This window comes from Phyllobates terribilis, unplaced genomic scaffold (assembly GCF_046119375.1).
Source record: "Phyllobates terribilis strain yellow unplaced genomic scaffold, ASM4611937v1 Scaffold_2__4_contigs__length_985480577, whole genome shotgun sequence".
In the NCBI taxonomy this organism is placed as follows: Eukaryota; Metazoa; Chordata; class Amphibia; order Anura; family Dendrobatidae; genus Phyllobates; species Phyllobates terribilis.
The window spans coordinates 710303614-710315277 of NW_027362762.1; the positions used below are offsets into that span (position 1 = coordinate 710303614).

At 51.2% G+C, this 11664-nt stretch overlaps 1 long non-coding RNA gene across 2 annotated transcripts; it reads left to right on the forward strand.

Annotated features, from left to right (window-relative positions):
- The first annotated feature begins 44 nt into the window (after positions 1–44).
- On the forward strand, positions 45–10751 carry LOC141226635 (uncharacterized). 2 transcript variants are annotated; one of them, XR_012293772.1, is made up of 5 exons: positions 45–333; positions 1154–1336; positions 1422–1573; positions 1916–2126; positions 8843–10751. It is a non-coding gene; the product is annotated as an uncharacterized lncRNA (long non-coding RNA). The 2 variants fall into 2 exon arrangements; XR_012293766.1 differs by having other exon boundaries at positions 47–371.
- The last annotated feature ends 913 nt before the right edge of the window (positions 10752–11664 follow it).

An 11664-nucleotide genomic window follows, 5' to 3' on the forward strand; every position in this document is an offset into this window, starting at 1 on the left:
GGAATCTAACCAGTAGCCGCGCGCTTCTGAGCAGCTGGCCACTCTGCCCCGCCTCCTGGGAGGATCCTGCGGTTGCCTAGCAGATGTGCTCCTGTAGGGGGCGTGGCGAGTGCCGTTGTGTACAGTGCCCTGTGGCCAAGTTACTGGCGGCAGTCGCGGTCTCTCGGTGCAGGAGCAGTGAGCGCTTACTGCGGAGAGCTCGGGTCTGACCGGCACACAACAGCTGGACGTGCGGGACACTGTGCCAGGCCCTGCCCGCTGCCAACCTGAGGAATGTGCGCTCACAAGGGGCAATAACCCGGCTGTGTGCTGTGTGCAGAACACTGGGGGAAGGTACAAGGCTATGTGGACGGTCACACACTCAGTATTTGGTCCGTATTTTACCTCAGTATTTGTAAGACAAAACCAGGAGTGGGTGATAAATACAGAAGTGGTGATGTGTTTCTATTATACTTCTCCTCTTGTTGTCCCACGCCTGGTTTTGGCTTATAAATACTGAGGTAAAATACTGACCAAATACTGAATGTGTCCTTAGGCAGCCATATACCCGATGTATATTTATCGTTTACAACGTTGTCACAGTAGTTGAGGGGGAAACACTGCGACTTTACCGCACGTCAGACAGTAATGGGGTTGTCCGGTACTTTATTTAAGTTGCCCAATATTCAGCATGTGGGAATAAGTATCTCTGTAATTAGTTTACGTTGCAGTTACTTCCGGTGAGTGGCGCTATCACTGGCCGCTCACAGGCATCACGTGACCCCCGACTGCAGCCGGCTCTGACATCCGCTGATGTCATGACAAGTCCAGGCTGCAGCCGGGGGTCCCACTTCCACGTTCCACCGGTGGCTGCTGGGTTGTGGGTGGGGTTACCCCACGCGTCACTCCCGGCATCCAGGTGGATGCTGGGTGTGGCACAGGGGAATAACCCCGCCCACAACCCAGCAGCCACCGCGGGGACCCCAGTGCTAAGTCACGCCTCACTTGACCTATCAGGAATGTCTGGCGCTTAATAGGCTGAAAAACAACGGTATGTTCACTATCAAGGAGGCCGATAAAGAGGGGAACGTTGTCCTATGGCCCCTGGACTTATATAGAAAGGAGGCAAGAAGGCAACTTTCTAATGTTGTATATTATCATATTCTCCCCTCAGATCCAACTTCGGTCTTCAAACAAAAAATGAACAAATTACTTACCCTGGCAGCACAGCGAAGAGTCATTAACAAGAGGGAGAGAGATTTTCTTACCAATGACCATCCTACTACACCTACGTTCTATATGCTTCCAAAGGTGCATAAATCTCTTGAAGAGCCTCCTGGAAGGCCAATCGTATCAGGTATTGGCGGCCTATTTGAACGCCCGTGTGTGTATATTGATCATTTTTTACAGCCTTTGGTTCTCAAACTGCCTTCTTACGTTAGGGATTCTTCACATCTCTTACAACAATTGGAGAATCTGACACTACCTGATAACGTATTGATGGTTACGATGGACGTGGAGGCGTTATACTCCAATATCAGTCACGACTTGGGTCTGGAAGCTGTCTCTCATTTTTTGGATCAATACATCACAGGTACTCGAGCACATGACTTATTTTTGTTGGACCTTCTGGGCATGGTTCTGCGTAATAATTATTTCGTTTTCGACCGGACCTATTATTGCCAGGTCTCTAGGACGGCTATGGTGGCCAGATTTGCATAGGCTGGGGCACATCTGTTTCTGGGGTGGTGGGAGGAGATCAGGGTACGCCAATTGACAGCATTTCAACATCATGTAATTGGTTGGTACCGTTACATTGATGATATTTTTATGCTATGGTCTGGCCCCCCGGAACTGTGTCAGGGGTTCGTTGACATGTTGAATGACAATCCATGGACCATCACTCTAACCTCCAATTATTCTCACTCTGTCGTAGAATTTCTTGATCTGAAAATCTCTCTGCAAGGATCATCCCTTATGACATCGCTGTTTAGGAAACCAACGGCTACTAATAGCTTACTTCATTTTACAAGCTTCCACCCGGCACACATCAGAAGAGGGATCCCAAAGGGACAATTTTTGAGACTAAAGAGAAACTGCAGCTCCCAAGAGGACTTTAAAGCCCAATCAAGGGACCTCACCCAGAGGTTTGTGTCTAGGGGATATCCCCTTAAATTAGTTTCACGTGCCTACCAACATTGCATGGACATAGATCGTAGGGAAACTTTTTTGCCCAAAGATCGAAAAAAAATTGAAGGGGTTAATTTAATAGCCACTTACCATAATCAATGGCAGGATGTCTATCAGATATTATCAAGAAATTGGGGGATCCTACGGAGTGACCCTAAAATATACAATTTCATTTCTGACAAACCAAGGGTCATTGCTAGGAGGGCCCGGAACCTGAAGGATCATTTGGTCAATAGCCACTTTACGCGACCTAAACAATCGCTTAATAGGGGGGGTCAGGCTAAAGGGGACTTTTCCATGTGGCGAGTGCACCATGTTATGCACACGCCCGGGCTGAGCGGCGTGTGCGTGTGATTGTAGTGATTCCACTGGACCATGAACCGGAGAGTGCCTGGAGGGGCGTGACTAAGTATCTGGCCGATCCGACCAAGATGGCACGACGGCATACGACGCCAGTGCACCAGGGAGAAACCGGGCAGAGGGACCAGGTGCTACTCCAGGTCAAACTCCGGACACGGGGGTTGACTCACACAGGGATTACTGGATCAGGCTGGTTAGGCTGGCGCACAGACTGGAGGGTATAGGCAGGCACGACTGGTATGCAGGCAGGCGGGTAAAGGCAAGCGCAGCTAGAGTGCAGACAGGGAGGCACTAGCAGGTAGGAACACAGGCGGGATAGGACCCAGTACACACTGGGACTCAGGAACAATACAGGTAGAGGGGTACAGGCAAGCACAGCTAGAGTGCAGACAGGGAGGCACTAGCAGGTAGGAACACAGGCGGGATAGGACCCAGTACACACTGGGACTCAGGAACAGGCAGGTTAGGCTGGCACAGACTGGTGGATATAAGCAAACACGGCAGGTATGCAGATGGGTGGATACAGGCGAGTATGCAGGCAGGGAGGTACTGGCCGAAAGGACGGGCTGGAGCACAGAAAGGTTAAGACCCAGTACAGACTGGGTCACAGAACCGCAGATGCGGTAGACAACCACAGCAGAGAGGGAACGCCCGAAGCGGTGGGCAAGAACAGAGCAGGACGGGGCTGCAGGAGCAGCGAGCACAAGCAGGGCAGGACAGGACTGCCGGAGCAGCGGGCAGAAGCAGGGCAGGACAGGACTGCCGGAGCAGCGGGCAGAAGCAGGGCAGGACAGGACTGCCGGAGCAGCGGGCAGAAGCAGGGCAAGACAGGACTGCCGGAGCAGCGGGCAGAAGCAGGGCAGGACAGGACTGCCGGAGCAGCGGGCAGAAGCAGGGCAGGACAGGACTGCCGGAGCAGCGGGCAGAAGCAGGGCAGGACAGGACTGCCGGAGCAGTGAGCAAGGAGTCAGAGCAGGCTAGAACCGCCGGAGCGGTAAGCAAAGGAGTCAGAGCAGACTAGAACCGCCGGAGCGGTGAGCAAAGGAGTCAGAGCAGGCTAGAACCGCCGGAGCGGTGAGCAAAGCAGTCAGAGCAGGCTAGAACCGCCGGAGCGGTGAGCAAAGGAGTCAGAGCAGGCTAGGCTGAGTAGGGGGGACAGGGCTCTGTTCACACGGAACAGACAGGAAGGGAAAGGCAGAGCCAGACACCCACAGGGTACTTGCAGTGAAGTAGCGAGTGGACCACAAACTCACAAACGGGAGTACAGAGACAACAAGCAGGAGTTAGGTACGAGTTCAGACTCTGCAGAAAAAGGAAGGGAACGGACATAGAGGCAAAACAGGTAAAGGATAGGAGAGAGTTCAGACTGGAACTGAGTGTACGGAGGAGACCGACACTGCAGCGGAATACAGGAGCGGGTCTGGGAATACGGCCCCCAGAGAGGCAGGACGAACAGGCAAGGAGCGTGTTCAGACAGGACAGACAAGATACAGGAGCGGGTCTAGGTAATCAGCCCCTAGAAGGCGAGAGGAACAGGCTAGGAGCGTGTTCAGACAGGTCAGACAAGATACAGGAACAGGTCTAGGTAATCGGCCCCTAGAAGGCAGGAGGAACAGGCTAGGAGCGTGTTCAGACAGGCCTGGAAATACAGCCTCCAGGATAGGCAGACAAGAGAACACAGAACGGGACCTGGCACCTTCAGAGTGCAAGCACACACTGAATGAAACACTATGCTCAGGCAGGGATAGATGGGCGCAGCTGAGCTATATACCAGGTGACAGACAGCAATAGGCTGAGGACGCACAAGAGGTGTGACCCACAGCAGGTACAAAAAGCAGGAAGTGATCGGGCGCCGCCCTTAAGCAGCAGAAACAGACACAAACAGACAGCATGGAGGGAAGCCAGAGAGACATTCTGGACAGGAGATCAAGTGCGCGCTCTTGCACAGTGGGAGATGGACCACTATGCAAGGACGCTGCCAGGTATGTTACAGTACCCCCCCCCTTACGCCCCCTCTTCTTCAGGCCTGCCAGAATCTTCTGCAGGGAATTCGAGGGCCAATTCTTCACTTTGAAGAGATCACTTCCCCTGTCCACCGGAAAAACTGGTCTCCTCTGGGTAGCTAGGATGCTACCTCCCATCCAGCCACCCTTAGCAACAGACGAAACGGGTGGAGTACCAGGAACAGCACACAAGGAAGTCTCTCTCCACATATTTTCAGGTGGCACCCCAGAGGGTACAGGAGACAACTGGAAGTCCTCCACCGGGTTGGAGGGGGACAGAGACTTGGGGGTAATCTCTGCTTCGAGGTACATCTTGTCAAGCTCACAGGAAGACATAGACGGGTTATCAGGTACATAATGAGGAAAAGTCACTGTCTCTTTGTTTTCTGGTGGTACCCCGGAGGATTCAGGAAACAACTGGAGGTCCTCCGCCGGGTCAGAAGAGTGCAGAGGCTCAGAGAAAACATCTGCTTCAGAGTACACTAGGTCGGACTCACTGGACGAAGCAGGCGAGGTATCGGGTACCGAGTATAGGAAAGTCTCTGTCCATTCTCCACCAGGTGGCACCCCGAAGGGTTCTGGAGACAACTGGCGGTCCTCCGCCTGGTCAGAGGGGTGTAGAGACTCACGGGTAACCTCTGCTTCAGAGTACACTAGGTCGGACTCACTGGACGAAGCAAGCGAGGTATCAGATCCAGGATATAGGAAAGTCTCTGTCCATTTACCACCAGGTGGCACCCCGAAGGGTTCTGGAGACAACTGGAGGTCCTCCGCCTGGTCAGAGGAGTGTAGAGACTCGGGAGTAACCACTGCTTCAGAGTACACTAGGTTGGACTCACTGGACGAAGCGAGCGAGGTATCAGGTACAGAGTATAGGAGAGTCTCTGTCCTTTCGCTACCAGGTAGCACCCCGAAGGGTTCAGGAGACAACTGGAGGTCCTCCGCCTGGTCGGAGGGGTGTAGAGACTCGGGAGTAACCTCTGCTTCGGAGTACACTAGGTTGGACTCACTGGACGAAGCGAGCGAGGTATCAGGTACAGAGTATAGGAGAGTCTCTGTCCTTTCGCTACCAGGTAGCACCCCGAAGGGTTCAGGAGACAACTGGAGGTCCTCCGCCTGGTCGGAGGGGTGTAGAGACTCGGGGGTAACTACCACTTTGGGGTACCCATTGTCAGGCTCACAGGACGAAGCGGACAAAGTATCGAGTACCGGGTGTAGAGAATTCTCTCTCCATTTGTCATCGAGTGGTATCCCGGAGAATTCAGGAGGCAACAGGGGGTCCTCCGCCAGGTAGTAGAGGTGCACAGACTCTGAGGTAACCACAGCTTTGGAGCATCCTTGGACATGCACACCGGTTAAAGTGGGTGAAGCATCTGATGCCGGGTGCAGGAAGTTCTCCTGTGTGGAGTCTGGATGGGCAGAAGTCTCTTCGGGCAGGAGAACTGGTGCACTACCCACGCACATTACCCGTTGGGGCTTCTCCGGGATACAGGGAGATGAAGCTTCAGTAGGGACTTCAAGGTTGGGGTCAGGAGGTCTCAGGGAGGACAGACCCTGGCGTGACGGCTTGTCTCTACGTCTAGCACGTCTGGACTGCCTCTTGAGGTTGGGAGAAGTATTCCGGAAAGCGTAGTCACCCTGTGAGGATTCTGGGTGGGCAGTAGTCTCATTGGGCTGGAGGACTATTGCGCTACCCACACACATTACCCATTGGGGCTGCTCCGGGATATTGGGAAGTGAAGCTTCAGCAGGAGCCTCCGGGTTAGGATCATCGAAGACCATTAGAAAGGCCACCAGGAAGGCCATTAGGTCCAGGAGGATCGGATCCTGTGTTTCATATAGGGGGTTGATCCATTCCAAGGCATCACCCGCCAGGTAAGACATAATGAATGCCACCTTAACCCGATCGGTGGGAAAACATAGAGGGTAGAACTTGAAGTGTAGCATGCATTGCTCCACAAATGCACGACTTTGTCTAGGATCCCCATAATAACGTAGCGGATCCGCGGGAACGAGAGCAGATAGATCCATCTGGACGGGTGCGTAATTCGCCTGGAACTCAGCTAAAGGAAAAAAAAAATATTTATTTATTTATTTTAATGCATGTATTCGCTGGAAAACTTCTCAGAGAGCGAAGGCCGTGGGGCTCAACGGGAACCATGGCCTGAGCATGCTGTTATGCACACGCCCGGGCTGAGCGGCGTGTGCGTGTGATTGTAGTGATTCCACTGGACCATGAACCGGAGAGTGCCTGGAGGGGCGTGACTAAGTATCTGGCCGATCCGACCAAGATGGCACGACGGCATACGACGCCAGTGCACCAGGGAGAAACCGGGCAGAGGGACCAGGTGCTACTCCAGGTCAAACTCCGGACACGGGGGTTGACTCACACAGGGATTACTGGATCAGGCTGGTTAGGCTGGCGCACAGACTGGAGGGTATAGGCAGGCACGACTGGTATGCAGGCAGGCGGGTAAAGGCAAGCGCAGCTAGAGTGCAGACAGGGAGGCACTAGCAGGTAGGAACACAGGCGGGATAGGACCCAGTACACACTGGGACTCAGGAACAATACAGGTAGAGGGGTACAGGCAAGCACAGCTAGAGTGCAGACAGGGAGGCACTAGCAGGTAGGAACACAGGCGGGATAGGACCCAGTACACACTGGGACTCAGGAACAGGCAGGTTAGGCTGGCACAGACTGGTGGATATAAGCAAACACGGCAGGTATGCAGATGGGTGGATACAGGCGAGTATGCAGGCAGGGAGGTACTGGCCGAAAGGACGGGCTGGAGCACAGAAAGGTTAAGACCCAGTACAGACTGGGTCACAGAACCGCAGATGCGGTAGACAACCACAGCAGAGAGGGAACGCCCGAAGCGGTGGGCAAGAACAGAGCAGGACGGGGCTGCAGGAGCAGCGAGCACAAGCAGGGCAGGACAGGACTGCCGGAGCAGCGGGCAGAAGCAGGGCAGGACAGGACTGCCGGAGCAGCGGGCAGAAGCAGGGCAGGACAGGACTGCCGGAGCAGCGGGCAGAAGCAGGGCAAGACAGGACTGCCGGAGCAGCGGGCAGAAGCAGGGCAGGACAGGACTGCCGGAGCAGCGGGCAGAAGCAGGGCAGGACAGGACTGCCGGAGCAGCGGGCAGAAGCAGGGCAGGACAGGACTGCCGGAGCAGCGGGCAGAAGCAGGGCAGGACAGGACTGCCGGAGCAGTGAGCAAGGAGTCAGAGCAGGCTAGAACCGCCGGAGCGGTAAGCAAAGGAGTCAGAGCAGACTAGAACCGCCGGAGCGGTGAGCAAAGGAGTCAGAGCAGGCTAGAACCGCCGGAGCGGTGAGCAAAGGAGTCAGAGCAGGCTAGAACCGCCGGAGCGGTGAGCAAAGGAGTCAGAGCAGGCTAGGCTGAGTAGGGGGGACAGGGCTCTGTTCACACGGAACAGACAGGAAGGGAAAGGCAGAGCCAGACACCCACAGGGTACTTGCAGTGAAGTAGCGAGTGGACCACAAACTCACAAACGGGAGTACAGAGACAACAAGCAGGAGTTAGGTACGAGTTCAGACTCTGCAGAAAAAGGAAGGGAACGGACATAGAGGCAAAACAGGTAAAGGATAGGAGAGAGTTCAGACTGGAACTGAGTGTACGGAGGAGACTGACACTGCAGCGGAATACAGGAGCGGGTCTGGGAATACGGCCCCCAGAGAGGCAGGACGAACAGGCAAGGAGCGTGTTCAGACAGGACAGACAAGATACAGGAGCGGGTCTAGGTAATCAGCCCCTAGAAGGCGAGAGGAACAGGCTAGGAGCGTGTTCAGACAGGTCAGACAAGATACAGGAACAGGTCTAGGTAATCGGCCCCTAGAAGGCAGGAGGAACAGGCTAGGAGCGTGTTCAGACAGGCCTGGAAATACAGCCTCCAGGATAGGCAGACAAGAGAACACAGAACGGGACCTGGCACCTTCAGAGTGCAAGCACACACTGAATGAAACACTATGCTCAGGCAGGGATAGATGGGCGCAGCTGAGCTATATACCAGGTGACAGACAGCAATAGGCTGAGGACGCACAAGAGGTGTGACCCACAGCAGGTACAAAAAGCAGGAAGTGATCGGGCGCCGCCCTTAAGCAGCAGAAACAGACACAAACAGACAGCATGGAGGGAAGCCAGAGAGACATTCTGGACAGGAGATCAAGTGCGCGCTCTTGCACAGTGGGAGATGGACCACTATGCAAGGACGCCGCCAGGTATGTTACACACCATCTGTCCTTTTATGTTGGCAAGTGATCATGTTCCTAATACTGTATTTCCTACACAGATTCATCTTAAAAATTACGTGAACTGCAAGACACGAAACCTTATTTATGCGATCGTGTGTAGCTGTCCAAAAATTTATGTGGGGCAGACCACACAAGAATTAAGCACCTGTCCACCATAAATACCGCAAGGACGGACCGTGACAAGGGAAAGACTCTTACATCAGTTGCTGCACATTTTCTTAATTTCCTCAACTGTAAGACCAATGGGATTTATCTAATTGGCTTACAGATAATCGAAAAGAACATTCGCAATAGGGATATTATCCCGAAGCTATTGCGACAGGAATCAAGGTGGATTTATAAATTGAACAGCCTGGCCCCTATTGGACTAAATGAAGAGCTTCTTTTTACTGGTTTTTATAAACCACGTTGAACACTCTTTGATTGGAATTTTTCCTTCTTTTGGATCTCTGATATTTCCATCTGGATGTATATCTACTTAGGATAGACAGTCTTTTAGTGTGAGTTTATACTTGTGTTGCCTTGACAAGATTGAGACACCTCTATTTATGTGATAAACATTACGGATGTTACTCTGTTTGTCGCATTTGATTTTGTACACCCCCTTCCCACCTCTTCCCCTACTCTTTTTTGTAAGACCATAGATATTTTGGGGTGAACTATGTGTTTGGACACCACTCATGCCCTTTCACATAGTTATTATGATATATATATGGGGGGGGGCATATTTTCCCATTTATGGGGGATCATGGGTATATTGGGTTGTTTTTGACAGAAGGGTTACCCATGTACATGGTTGTATGAATGGTGCAGCCGCACATTGTCTCCTTGCTATTGTTTGTCTTTTGTGTTTTTTCCTTCTTTCCCTATCATTTATAAGATCTGGGGTTTGGTTGCTAAACCAACAGTATCGGTGATCAAAATATTTGGGATGAAAAGGGAGACAACACTTGTGGGGTAATTGTGTCACGGCGAAGATATGATATTGTTTCCCACATGGATATATTTGTTCTTGGCAATTTGGTCTTGCTGTGCAGGGACTCTTTTGCTAGCCTCCCTTGGTTATCATGTGTGCTCGGGTGCTGCGAACCGGTGCCTTGACATGCTGGGAGCGTGTCCCAGCCTTGTCTCACACACTTACTCTATCTCAAGGACTGGTGTGTGGGAGGAGGCTGGGCGTCTCTCACCGTCAGACACTGCAGGGCGCGTTCGCGTACATTGGGATCGAGCGCGCGTTCCCGCACATGCGCATTACGCAGATGCGGTCAGCGCGCACCCCAGAAGCATTCATTGTTTTGCTTCCGCAACCACATCCTGGAGACCAGCGCCCATGCGCTGGGTCAATATGTCGGTGATATGCGACGCTGATACAGCTGACACCAACTCAGGTAATTATTGAATTATACATTCGATTTTCTTGGGGATATAAATACAGGACTGGCTCAACTGCCTCTACACCACACTTCTCCCCTGATGAAGCCACAACGCTAGTGGCGATACGCGTGGGGTAGTGGTTCTTTCTTTGACCATCCTAATTGATGCACATGGATATATTTCCATTCCCAACCTACAGGTTGTATTCTGGGAGCTGTTGAATATTGGTTTAGGGACTTGTGTCCCCTTCTATATCCTTTAATATTTCCTCTCTCTCCCCCTGTGGGCTCAATTGGGACTAGCTGGTATTATACATCTGCCTATATATCTGTTGGGCACTAGGGATCTGCATGGATCTATATATATAAGCTAGGTGCAAACTATGTTATTATACGTCTATTAGTGATGTTTCTATCTATTATACGGGGTCTTCTTTTTGACCATTGCTGATGTATATTGAAATGTGATATTGTTGTGGTATCTATTGAAGCATAATGCTTTTTTAAATGCTTTTAAACTTTTCATGTTGTGTCCGGTACTTTTTCTAATGAATAAAAATTATGGTGTTACATATTTATTGCTCCCTGTCTGTTTATACATACCACTTTTTCTTGTTGTATGTCCTTTAGTCTAATTTGGGTATGTGACTGGTTGAGCAAATATGTTTACGAAACCATTGGTGCCCTCCCTTTGTGTGTTTCTTTTAGTCACGCCTCACTTGTCGTGACGTCAGCCGGGGGTCACGTGATGCCTGTGAGCGGCCACCGATAGCGCCGCTCACAGGCAGAAACAGCAACACAAGGCATTTACAAATATACTTATGCCCACATGCTGAATACATTGGGCAATTTAATAAAAGTACCAGACAACTTCTTTAATGGGTCTGTGATGTGAAATGCAGGATGTGTATTTTGTGTTGTCCTTTTGGTGACTGCGCAGAAATATCTTTGTGCATTTAGGAACTTGGAACACTGACAGTTTTATAGGGTATGTTAACACAAAGTCACATCAAGTATAAATATCATATAAGAACTTTTAAAAATGAACGTTTATTTAAATCTTATCTAAAAGGTCAGAAATTGACCCACCAAGTACAGTGGTGGCCAAAAGTATTGGCACCCCTGCAATTCTGTCAGATAATACTCAGTTTCTTCCTGAAAATGATTGCAATCACAAATTCTTTGGTATTATTATCTTCATTTAATTTGCTTGCAAGGAAAAAACACAAAAGAGAATGAAGCAAAAATCAAATCATTGATCATTTCACACAAAACTCCAAAAATGGGCCAGACAAAAGTATTGGCACCCTCAGCCTAATACTTGGTTGCACAACCTTTAGCCAAAATAACTGCGAACAACCGCTTCCGGTAACCATCAATGAGTTTCTTACAATGCTCTGCTGGAATTGTAGACCATTCTTCTTTGGAAACTGCTCCAGGTCCCTGATATTTGAAGGGTGCCTTCTCCAAACTGCCATTTTGAGATC